The sequence below is a fragment of the Diospyros lotus genome, chromosome 14 (genome assembly GCF_014633365.1).
Source record: "Diospyros lotus cultivar Yz01 chromosome 14, ASM1463336v1, whole genome shotgun sequence".
Lineage (NCBI taxonomy): Eukaryota > Viridiplantae > Streptophyta > Magnoliopsida > Ericales > Ebenaceae > Diospyros > Diospyros lotus.
This window is the reverse complement of record NC_068351.1, coordinates 2,660,735-2,674,592: the sequence shown is the minus strand read 5'-3', so window position 1 is coordinate 2,674,592 and position 13,858 is coordinate 2,660,735.

Here is a 13,858-nt window from a genome sequence, read left to right as displayed (position 1 = left end):
TTGTATACTTAATTTTTTTATATAAATATTGGACTTGAATAATTTATTTTTTTTAAAATAAATACATATTTCTTCCTAAATTTTATTTAATATCATGTTGCTGAACTCCAAAGTTCGGGAAACACCATGTCTCCCGAACTCCAGGGTTCGGGGGATTTGGAATTCCCCGAACTCTGGGATTCGAGAAATCCCAACTTCCCCGAACTTCAGCATTCGGGAAAGGCTAGCGTTCCCGAATGCCAGGTAGCCATTCACAAACATTCATCTCTTTAATATCTTTAAATCTTAACAATTTCGATTCACAAAAACAAGCTTCACAATACACAAAAAATAGATGAAAATAAATAATCGCACACTATATATATATATATACAAAGACGCAAATACATATATATATACGCACACACAGACACACAAACATATATTTATATATACTTACACAAACATATAAAGATATATATATAGGAAGGAGGCGGCCATGGCTGCCGAGCTTCATCAATCACGCCTAGATTCTCATATATATATATATATATATAAACACACATATACATATATATACACGCACACACATACACACAAATATATATATATATATACACACATGATGAGGGAATATTTACAGGGGGGCAATTTTACTGTACTACCCCTGGGAGGTTACCATTAACTCGGAGCCATGTGTGCCAGTAAAGACCAATATGCGATCGCCACGTGTCAAGACTTAGGAGCTCCGCTTATCTTTATAATATTTATTATGATTTTGAACTGGAAAGAGATAAAGAAGAAGATTAAGTCAACCAATGATATCTTTAAATATCCCAAGAATTATCTCTATTAGGGAAGATTATCTTTTCTCCCCATAGAAAGGGGATCAACCTCTTCTTTTGAAATATATCTTATCTCCTAAGGGAAATGCCACAGGACATCTATAAATAGAGGGCAACCTCTACAGGTATGGGGATCTGACTCCTAAGGGACTCATATATTATTTTTCCATTACTATTATACTCCTCAAAAATCCTATGAACTGACTTGAGCGTCGGAGGGATCACAGGGAGCAAGTCCCCACCCTTTCTGCAGGTACTTGGTTCAAGACAGAAGGAGGTGATCGGCTCCGCATCATCAACACACATACATATAGATATATATATATAGAGAGAGAGAGAGGAAGGAAGCTCGGCGGCCGAGCTTCCCCGAACCCTGGAGTTCGGGGGGAATGATTGATGAAGCTCGGCGGCCATGGCCGCCGAGCTTCCTTTCTATTTATATATATATCTATATATATATGTTTGTGTGCTTCCTTCTGTGTGCGTGTATATATATATATATGTTTGTTGTGTTAATGTATATATGTATATATATATGTGTGTGTGTATTTTTTGTTGTATTGATATTTTTTTTGTTGTATTATATACATTAGATATGATAGTTTTTTGTTATATTGTCTTCGTTTTGGAAGAGATAGATGGCGGTTTTGAAAGGAATGAGTGGCGGGTAATTGATTGAGGAAGAAAGTGAATGTAAGGGTAAAAATGAGTTTTCAAAATAGGGTATTTTAGGTATATTAAAATATAACTACGAAGAGTAAAACCCTCGCTGTGAATAGAATTTCCCTAAGGGAAATTTGATCCGCAGTCACACATTTCGCTTTTTGAATTTTTTTTTTTAATATACCTAAAATAACTTAAAACAAAAATTCAATTTTTAAACTCTATAATTCATTTTATTTCATGTCCACTATCATTATTTTCACCTATGTTCAGGTCACTGATTCACTCACACCATTACATTAATAAATATATAAATTTAAATACTCTATTAAAATATATAAATTTAAAATATATATAAACATTAATAAATATATAAATTTAAATAAAATTAACAATAACTATTTACCATTTAATTCTAAAACAAACTTAATAATTTCAATTCAATGATTCGCAAAACAAATACAAACTAATTCAATTTATTAATATTTAAATTTCAGCCAATTCAATACAATTTTAACCTTCCCAATATTCAAATATCATAAATTCAATACAAATTCATAATTAAATATCAACATTCAAAATATAAACTAAAATAATTACATAATATAAGTATGTACGTACTTCTAGCAGCTACTACACAAAAATTGATTTTTTATGGCGGTGTTTTTAAAATTTTGTGGTATTTTTAAAAATTGTCGTTGAATTCAAAAAATAATTTAATAATTAAAAATTAAAATTAAATTTTACGATAATTTTTGAAAAATTATCGCTAAATTTAGAAAAAAATAATTAAAAACAAAAAAAATAATATTTGTGGTAGTTTTACGAAATCGCACCAAAATTTGATAAAAAATTTAATTTTCAGTTATTTTTTTAAAATCTCTGCTAAATTAAAAAAATAATTTAATAATTAAAAATTGAAATTAAATAAGATTTGTGACCGTTTTGAAAAACTGCAGCAAAATTCATTAAGAACTTTAATTTTACGATGATTTTTAAAAAATAGTCGTTAAATTTTTAAAAAAATTAATAATTAAAAAAAATTAAATAACATTTGGGGTGATTTCAAATTTTAATAATTTTAAAAAGAAATTTTTAAAAAATATTAAATCCTCTTTTTAGTTATTAATCAATTAATTTATTTAGTGTCGATGTTCAGAAATGGTCGACGGTGATTCGTTGGCCCGTACTGGTGTGGTGGATTTGAGAGGGAGAAAAATGAGATATCTGGTCTGATTTATTAACCCGCCGACCCTTCCCTACAAGGTACTCCGAAACTCAAGTTAGTGAGCGAGTAGGTAAGTGTGCAAGGTATTAGTAAGTGGGTAGAAGAAAAAGCATATCATGGCTCAAAAAAGAGCTAGCTGATATATAGGAGGAGATATTCCCCTGCATGTGTAATACGTCTGCAAGATATGGGACAAAATACTTGGCGCCGATGAGAACGTCTATGCAAAAGTAAGGTGCTGACAGAACTTTCACTAATGTGGATGAGATCCATCATTAATAAGGATGTGATCTAAGGTGAACGCGTGAAAACTAAGACGCGGTTGTAATGATGTTATTGCAAAAGGCTAAGATGGGACTGACATGGGCCCATCAGATGGGCCGAGAGACCGGGGCTAGATTGGGCCTACCCCTAGCCTACTACTATTATCTAGCGTATGACTTTCTCGTTATACAAGTTGATCAGCTAGGGCGGCGAGCTGTAAGAGTCACTAGCAGCTCGCTCGAAACGTGGTTGGGAGCTCGTTCAAGGCATAGTTAAGAGCTCGCTCAAATAGGTTGATGACTTAGAGGAATCACCGGGAGCTCGCTTGGCCCCGCTATATGAGCTTGGGCTCCAACAATGTGCGAGCTCGCTTCAGTGAGCTCAGCTCGAGGCCTACTGGACCTCGTGTGATTGGGTCGGCGTACTGAATTAAGCCCAGCCCATAAAGAGTAGAGCGGAGAATACTAGTAACATTTAGTTTAATTGAATTAATTAATTTATAATTTATTTAATCATTCTTTTAAAAAATAATCAATTAATTTATATGGGCGAAAATATAATAATGAGGTTTCGCCGCTAATAATGGTGAATATATAATAACTGAGTTTTTAATATTTTGTAACATTTTTCTAAATTGTCGCTAAATTAAAAATAATTTAATAATTAAAAATTAAAATTAAATTTTGCCACAATTTTTGAGAAATCATCACTAAATTTAAAAAAAATAAATAATTAAAAATAAAAATAATTAAACATTTGGGGCAGTTTTTCCAAATCGCCACAAATTTTGATAAAAAATTTACTTTTGTTATTATTTTTTGAAAATCGCCTCTATATTCAAAAAAAAAATAATAATTAAAAATTAAAATTAAATAAGATTTGCGAATGTTTTGAAAAACTTCCAAAAATTCATTAACAAGTTTAATTTTACGATATTTTTAATAAATTGTCGCTAAATTTAAAAAAATTAAATAATTAAAAAAAAAATTGGGGCAATTTTGAAAAACTGGCACAATATTCATTAAAAAAATTAATTGAATAAAATGAAGAAAATTTTAATATATAAAATTTAAATAATTTTAAAAAGAAATTTTAAAAAAATATATAAAATCTTCTTTATAACTTTTAATCAATTAATTTATTTAGTTTAATTGAATTAATTTATTTGTAATTTATTCCATTATTCTTTTAAAAAATAATCAATTAATTTATATGAACGAATATATAATAACGAGGTTTCGCAGCTAAAAACAGTGAATATATAATAACAGTGATTTTAATATTTTGCGGCGTTTTTAAAAAATTATCGTTAAATTCTAAAAATAATTTAATAATTAAAAATTAAAATTAAAATTAATTTTTGAGAAATCGTCGCTAAATATAAAAAAAATAATTAAAAATAAAAATAATTTAACATTTGTGGCAGTTTTTCGAATTCACGGCAAAATTTGATAAAAAATTTAATTTTGCAGTTATTTTTTTGAAAAACGTCGCTAATTTTAAAAAATAATTTAACAATTAAAAATTAAAATTAAATAAGATTTACGACCATTTTGAAAAATTGCCACAAAATTTATTAAGAAATTTAATTTTACGACGATTTTTAAAAAATCATTGCTAAATATAAAAAAAGATTAAATAATTAAAAAAGAAAATTAAATAACATTTGGGGCAGTTTTGAAACACCGCCACAATATTCATTAAAAATTTAATTTTAAAAAATTAAAAATAAATTTAACAAAATTTTAATATATAAAATTTTAATAATTTTAAAAATAAATTTTAAAAAAATATATAAAATCTTCTTTTTAGTTTTTAATCAATTAATTTATTTAGTTTAATTGAATAAATTTATTTGTTATTTATTCCATTATTCTTTTAAAAAATAATCAATTAATTTATATGGGCGAATATATAATAATGAGATTTTGCAGATCAGGTGGTTTCGCGCGAGCAGGGGAGGAAGGATGCTTGAAATATGTTTCCAGCATTGCCACGTGCTACGCGTATGCGTGCTCGAGCCCACGCTCGCAGGCATCTGGGCGCGTGGCCTGGTCGAGCACGGGCACGCGGGCTTCTAAAAATTCAAAATTTTTTGAATTTTGAAATTTCAAAATTTTTTGAATTTTTGCGGTGATTCTGAAACCACTGTTAAAATTTAATATTTTAGAATTTTTTGCGGTAGTTCCTAAACTACCGCTAAATATATTAAAAACCATTGCTAAATGACTTATTTTGCGGCGGTTCTTAAATCGTTGCAAAAAATACGACTTAGTGACGGTTACTCTAGTGGTTGTTGAAAATCGTCACTAAATGATCTGTGACAACTGATTTAGCGGTGGTTTTCAAAACCGCAGTTAAATGCAAAAAAAAACTTTGCTAAATGCCTTTTTTTTTGTAGTGTATCGCCGTTACCACTACTGGTTGAAGATTCCCAAGATCAGAGCCTACAATTAGAAACATTAAGTGAAGAAAGTTAACATACAAAAAAATGAGCTAGATTTAACGGTTGGATTTTAGTAAATTTGATTTTTAATTTTTAGCTAAACTTAAAAATGCACTGCCAACCACCATTGGCCATCATGGTTGGTAATTTCTGGCAATCAGAGGTAACCACCTAACACCCAATAGCCCATCGACCAACATATCCAAAACCAACAAGATCCAACGACGAAAAACAAACTAAGCTTAAAACTTCGGTCAAACATAAATAGAGCCAAAAACGAACTGCCAATTGCCATCAGCCACTGTGGCCGGTCTTTTCTAGCGATCATAGGCAACCACCCAACACCCCTATCCCCATCGACTAACATAGCCAAAAATCAACAAGATCCAACGATCGAAATTTCGTAGATCTAAGCTTAAAGTTTCGGCCAGACCCAATAATGCATATATACATATATATTTTGAATGGGTGCAAGACTTACCTCCTTGTAGATTAGAGGAATGGAGACATACGATGGACATGAGAGACATAGAGAGGGCTGGAGCGAGCCCAAGGAACACTGGAGATGAAGTCACACAAGCGGGAGATCGTGAGAGAGACAACCAAACTCTAGAGGATAATGTTTGTGTTGGACCGACCCAAGGGCTGCCAGAAGGGAGGGAGAGCGACGGCTAGAATGCGAGAGAGGGGGGGAAAGGTTGTTGAGAGAGAAAGTGAGAGAGAGAAAGAAGAGAGTGAGAGAGAAGAGGCAAATTTTGAAATAATTGGTTTTGGGCCATTCTTTATATCGCGATATTTTTGAGTCAATAAAACTCAATATATCGTGATATCTTGAGGGTAGCACTGAAAGTGGCCGAATATCATTACTCAAATCTAATAACTAAGGAGAGAGAAAGTGAGCAAGCACAATGGGCAAAGAAGAACGGGGTTTATTGGAGACCGCACCTCCACTAAAAATCTAATAATGAACAAAAATTTAATAATTAATGATAAACAATGATATATGTATCTATATGTATTTATGTTTAAATAATATATTTATAAAAATATATTTAATATATATTATTTAATTGAAAAATAATGTATATAATTATGAATAAATTTATTAATATAATTATAAGCGATTTTGTTTTGATGAGTTAATTGCGAATTGTTAATCGGCTTCTTCGCGAGCCTCTAATTGAGACAACTCGCGAGTTAACGAGCTGAGTTCTATTAAATTCAAGTTTTCCTAATTTATAAATTGATATTCAAAAATAGAGTTAGATTTAATTTTTTACCTTAACAAACAAAATCGAATGAACTTTTATCAAGCTGAATACCAAACCACTTACAAACAACTCGACTAATTTATGACTTTTTTTTTTAGATTACACCCTATCATTGGTGCCCCCCCCTCTAAGGCGCCACTTCGAGGGGGGAGGTAAATCAGGACTTGACAGCCATTTGGTTCGATCCCGGGATCAATGCTATTGTGAAGGCAACACCCTTGGGAATCACCAAGAACCACCGGGCTAAACCCTAGGGGCGACTAATTTATGACTCTAGATACATGAAATGAGCAAGCCAAGGTTGCTATGCACATTAATATACATACATATATATATGTGTGTGTGTGCATGCACGCGCGCGTCTAGTGGAAGGAAGGAAGCTGCCAAACGTACATTTATATATGAGTCTTGTCGTTTTCACAATCGACCCACCTCCTTTTGGGGTCGATCCTTCTTTTCTTTTTATTTTTAGTTTTTACTTTTCTCTTGTCCCTTTACACATGGCTCGTCAATAAGCTTACAAAATTGATGCAATTGGGTACAATCAACGAATACGTCGGTCGAGAGATTCGATCTTCTTCTTCCCCAAGGACCTTTGAATGAGACGGCTCTGTACACACTGCTACCCCATGGATCTTGACTCACTTGGCTCACCCTGTACTTTAGCTTTACCCTTACCTGGAATGATGCAAGCAAACATGAGCCACAAGACCCAGCAAGTATAACTGGAAGAAAACGAGTATAAGAGTCATGGGTATCAAGAAGCAAAAAAGACATGAATGCCATTTAGGGTACTTTCACATGATAAAATGATGATATGCAGTTCTTTTTAGAACTATAAACATGGGACTGAAGTCCGAAACCTTGAGACCGAAGTCCAACTTTGAGCTCAACACTTTCTCTGCGGATATATCCTGCGAACTCGTCTGCTGCACGCATCTTAAGGCCTTTACATATTTTTTTAAAAAAACATTTTCATATATATGCTTCATGCATTATCATAACATGTATATTCGCAATAACTTCTCATATATATAGCTAGCATGCAATTAACGAGGTAATAGAACAACATTCATGCAAGACAATATCAAACCCTCGCATGTCCACAATAAAACATCATTCCCAAGAAAAGATAGGGTGATACAAAACCCTATTTGAGACTTAATAAGTGTAAATGTAAATCGTGGGATAATTTACTAGTAAAGAGGGAATAATGTGTAAAATAGGAAATGACTTGCAATTTTAGAAAATTAAGAAGTAGGATCTTGTAATAACAAGAGATAGATATAGAACTTGCAATTTAAAACATAAACTTGAGGAAAGATGAATTTAACTTGTAAACTAGGAGAAGAACTTGCAAAATAGTAATAGGAACTTGCCTTGGATATTCTTCTTTAATCTCTACTGCGAATCAAGGTTGCTTATGTCACAACCCAAACTTACACGGTAATAATTTCCCTTAATTTCACCAAAATTTTCTCAAAACCTTCCCCTAAAATCTCCCTAATTTCTCACAAAATTCCCCCCATTTCTCTAAAGCATTAATAGCCTATTTATAGGCTAAGGAGAAGGGACAATGTAGGGGTTACGTGGGGGCAAAGGGCATAAAAAAAATCTAGTGGAAAAGCATGTTTGGACACTTGGCAAGGGGCTAGACAAGTGGCACAAAATTTTGGACAAGTGGCAGTGACTGGAAGCCACTTGGCAGCAGCCAGCTGGCATGCAACAGGGCCATGCAGGGGCCCTACGTGGCGCACATAGGCGCGCGCGCATATGCACGCCTGGCGCGCCTACTAGGCCTACTGATTCTATTTTCTTTTTCTTTTTTTTTTAAAAAGAACAACTTTAATTGCTTGGCCGCAAGTTTGATCTTGCTACCTCTCCCTCCTCCTTGACACTTCCAACCATCTCACCTACAGCCCTCATTGGATAAAAATCATTATCATTTATTTTTAAGGTGGCATCTAGTTTATGAAAATTATCGTTTAACCCCAATAACTTTCAAAAATTAATCCTAATTAATTTATTTATTCTTTCCAGAAATACTTTCAAACCCAAATAATTAATTATCTATTTCCTCAAAATAGCATAAACTATTATTTTTCCTTAAATCTCCAAATATTCCATAACGACCTCAATAATTTTGAATAATTACCAAACCCTCTTAATAAATTTTAATTTTTCTCTAATTAATTTCTCACACCCAAATTCACATTAATTCATAAATAAACGGGTCATTACAATCTTTTCTAATGAACATTGGAGGATTAGAGGGGATTGAGACATCACTTAGGGATTGGCTAAAATAAGAGGCCATTATAAGATCTTATCCTAAGATTTGAAATTTGAAACACAAATATTTTAAGACCTGCTCTGATACCAATTGTTGGTCGCTTAGGGTATGGCCACTCAAGAGAGGGGGTGAATTGAGTGATTAAAATTTTTCTCAATTTTAATAAATATTCTTGATTAATGATTTTATTGAAAAATATATATTTGATAAATATAATAAATTATGTTTGAGATTAATAATAAATGTAAGCCACAATATATAACAAAAATAAATACAATGAGACACAAGACAATTTATAGTGGTTCGGTGTCTTCACACACACCTAGTCCACTCTTCCAAGGTCTAACCACTCTTGAGGTTCCACTAAATGAAAATTACCAAGGTTTCCACACTAGCTCACCTTGAAAACTAAATACACACATAGATTACAATAGGTTCTAAGCAACCACTACACCAAGGTTTTTTCCCTAGGTCACATTGGAAACTAGATTCACCTAGATTTTAACGGATCTAGGAAACCTATACAATTCTCAATAATAATTTAAATGTTACAAATAATTTGTCCACACTTGGACACAAATAGGCAATTAAGAACAAATTATATAAGGCAATAATATTTAAATAAATAAATAAATTTATAACCTTAAATGGAGAAATTCGGATTTGTCGTAGAAAACTTGAAGAACTTTTCTTCTCTTGTTTTGTGGCTTTTTGGTGGATGAACAATGAATCTTTGAGAGTCTTAGAATGCTTGAAAATTAGCTTGAGAACTTTTAGGAGCTTTGGATGTGCAATATGTGTAGTGGATACCCAAACAATGAGTTTGAGGGGTATTTATAAGCATTTTAACCACTAAAGAAATGGTTAATATGAAATTTGAAATTTAAAAAATGTTTAGACTTTTTTCAACAATAAGAAAACATGTCTTACATTTAATTCAAAATAAATTTACTTTTTGTATGAAAAATCAAGATTTGAAAATTCAAATATAAGTTTTTGAGACATAAATGATTAAAACAAGAAAACATATCTAAAAGCAATCTCCTTTAATTCAAAATAAATTTACTTTTTGCATGAGTAAAGAAAATATGTCTAAAACTATTTTTTTTTAATTCAAAATAAATTTACATTTTGTATGAGAAAGAGAAAACATGTTTAAAAGTAATTCTTCTTTAATTCAAAATAAATATACTTTTTGCATAAGTAATAAAAGTATTTATCAATAAATGAAAATTCAAACATAAACTTTTGAAACATAAATGATCAAAAGAAGGAAACATGTTTAAAGACAATTCACCTTTAATTCAAAATAAATTTATTTTTTTATATGAGAAAGAAATAAATTTATATCATAAAAATATTTTTGTTAATCATCAAAACTTAATTAATATGAGTAAGTTGGCTCAACAGGGCTTAAGATTATTTGATAGCCCGCAATGCATAATTATTCACATATAAGCCCAACGTTGGATTAAGGATCCAATAATCTTCCACTTGGGCCATATGTTTAATCTCATAATTATGCTTTGCAAACATAACCAAATGAGTTCAACTTTGCTATCATTACCGAAATGTATCTATAACCAATCATGTTCATCAATCATACTAACATAGGATCAAAGCGAATTTTGTTACAGTTATCGTAACTCAACCCATCAATGATCACATATGCCAATACAATTGAATGACATGGATCATGATGTGGATGTGTAGCATGAAAATTTCATGTAATGTGATCTTAATATGCCTATTTCCAATTGGTCCATCCTTAAACCTTAGTGAAATTTCATTTCTGTAGAAAATAACCTCAACATATCCGTAAACTGAAATAATTGAAAATGTGTCTATATCATAAAAGCATTTGAAATTACAAACTCCCACTAAAACTAAATATCTTCAATTGACATGACACCCATACGAGCAGTGTGCTCATAAAACACTTTGGGTGGAAATCCTTTAGTAAGTGGATCTGTAACCATGGAGTTTGTTCTAATGTGGTCTATAGACAACTGTCCACTCTAAACTCTTTATTTAACAACTAGGAACTTGATGTCTATATGCTTTGACTTTGTCAAGCTCTTGTTGTTGTTGGAATACAGAATTGCTGACTTATTGTCACAAAATAATTTGAGTGGTCTTTCAACACCATCCACTATGTGCAACCTTACAACAAAATTCTAAAGCCATATTTCGTAATTAGACGTCTCATAACATGTTATAGATTCTACTACCATGGCGGAAGAGGCTATAATTGAATGTTTAGCACTCTTCTAGGAGATAGCACATCTAGCAAGTAGGTAGACATAGCCCGACGTAGATTCCACACTATCTTGGCATCCAGCAAAATCGGAGTCAGTATACCCAACGATCTCAAGCTAATCCAACATTCGATATGTGAGCGTGTAGTCTTTTGTTCTCTGTAAGTATTGCAAGACCCGTTTAGGTGCTTTCCAATGGTTTACTCTTGGATTGCTTACATATCTATCCAACATCCTAGTGACGTACACAATATCTGAACGTGTACAAACTTGAGCATACATTAGACTCCTTATTGCTAAGGCGTAGGGAATCTTCCGCATTTCATTTTCTTCAAAAACATTCTTAGGGCACTGATTGAGACTAAACTTGTCTTCCTTAGCCAAACAGGTATCACCTGCTTAGCAATTCTGCATGCCATACATTTTGAGAACCTTTTCGATATAGGCATTTTGTGATAATCCAAGAATACCCCAAGAGCGATCCCAGTGTATCTGAATGCTCAATACAAAAGAGGTGTCACAAAGATCTTTCATCTCAAAATTCTTAAATAGAAATCTCTTGATTTCGTGCAATAAACCTATATCGTTGCTTGCAAGCAAAATGTCATCGACATATAAAACTAAAAAAATATGTTTATTCCCACAGAACTTATGGTATATAGAATCATCAACCAAATTCATCTCAGAACCAAACGAGATGATCACTTGATGAAACTTGAATTACAATTATCAAAATGCCTGTTTGAGTCCATAGATGAATTTCTTAAGTTTGCAAACTATATTCTTTGGATCTCCCGACACAAAGTTTTCTGGCTGCACCATATAAATTGTTTCATCAATGTTACCATTGAGAAATGTTGTCTTCACATCTATCTGGTGTAACTCAAGATTAAAATGCACCACAAATGCCATTATAATCCTGAATGAGTATTTCAAAAATACTAGAGAAAAAGTCCTTTTATAGTCGATGCCTTCTTTCTTTGTAAAACCCTTTGCAACAAGACGATCCTTGTATTTTTCCACATTGCCTTTTGAATTCCTTTTAGTCTTAGATATCCATTTGCAACCAATGGGTTTCGCATCTTCTGGCAATGGGACAAGATCCCACACGTCATTGTCTTTCATGGATATCAATCCACTTTAGAGAGTTAGAACTTTTCATAGCTTGATGAAAGTTGATCGGATTATCTTCCATCACTCCAATGTCCACCTCATGTTCTTGAAGAAATACAATGTAGTCATCAAGAACTGCATTTCTCCTCTCTCTAGTGGATCTTCTTAACAGCATAGGTTCTTGAGGTGCTGGAGTTTGTTCTTCTGGAATAATTTCTTGAATTGAAGGTTCTCTGACATTGTCTTGATCTATTGTATCTTGAATAAGTTCAGGAATGAAATATTAATCAGTACCAATAACACCTGTGAGAATATCAACATATTCCTCTTCAAAAACAATGTCCCTACTTGCATCTCCCCCAGTAAACTCGACATCCTAAAAGAACCAGACATTTCTCGACTCGAAAATCGACTCAGTCGTGGGATCATAAAACCTGTACCCCCTAGATCTTTTAGAGTATCCAATAAAATAGCAACTCACCGTCCTTGAGTCCAATTTCTTTTCATTTAGCCTATAAGACCTAGCCTCAGCTGGACATCCCCAAATGTGCAAGTGCTTTAGACTAGGCTTCCTACCTATCCAAAGTTCATAAGAGATTTTAGCAGTCATTTTAGTTGGAACTCTGTTAAGGATATATGCTACAGTCTTAAGTGTTTCTTTCCAGAGTGATTCCGATAAGGTAGAATGACTAATCATACTTCTCACTATAACGCCCCACTTTTTCGGGCGCGTTATAAACTTGGGACAATTCCGGGACAATAATTTTTTCTTTCAAACTTAATTCTAAATCACATCATACCTCAAATTCGTCCCAGAATTTCCATACATTTTATCTCGAAAGATAATCACTATACATATCAAATGCGGAAGCAAAGATCGAAACCTGATATCTTAACTTTAATCATAAATAAATTCTTATATCTTCAACATTCCTCAAAATGTTCAGAATCTAAAGTAGCAGAACTTAAATACAGGGCTACGTAACATACATTTCATTCTTCATGCACTTTACTAAGTGCCACTTCATGCATCATTTATCATTGTATCTGCTATAATCTCCACCTGGAACGTTTGAATATTCCAGGGGCAAAACCCAAGTTAGATGATGAATCATCTAAGTAAGGGTACGTAATGCTATATCATATGTGTATGCAATGTCTTACCTCGTAAGTGTCAACTGCACCCCTCATGCTACCTACCATTTTTGCGGCCCCCTCTTTCGAAGCCGAGGTGTATGGGTACACCCTTGGTAAGGTAGCAGTGCCAGTTCGAACTCCCTACGGCCTCAAATGTGAGTGATCAATGATATCAACGTGTATTTATGCATTTCATAGTCATGTCATGTATGCAGTCTACGTGATGGATACATATCAGGGTATGTCAATACGATGAAAACATTTTCGAGGAACATAAATCACTAACAACCCAACCATTTTCCATAAAACTAACTTTAATTGGGGAGTACCACTTACCTTCTCAATCTTATCGGGCTAACTC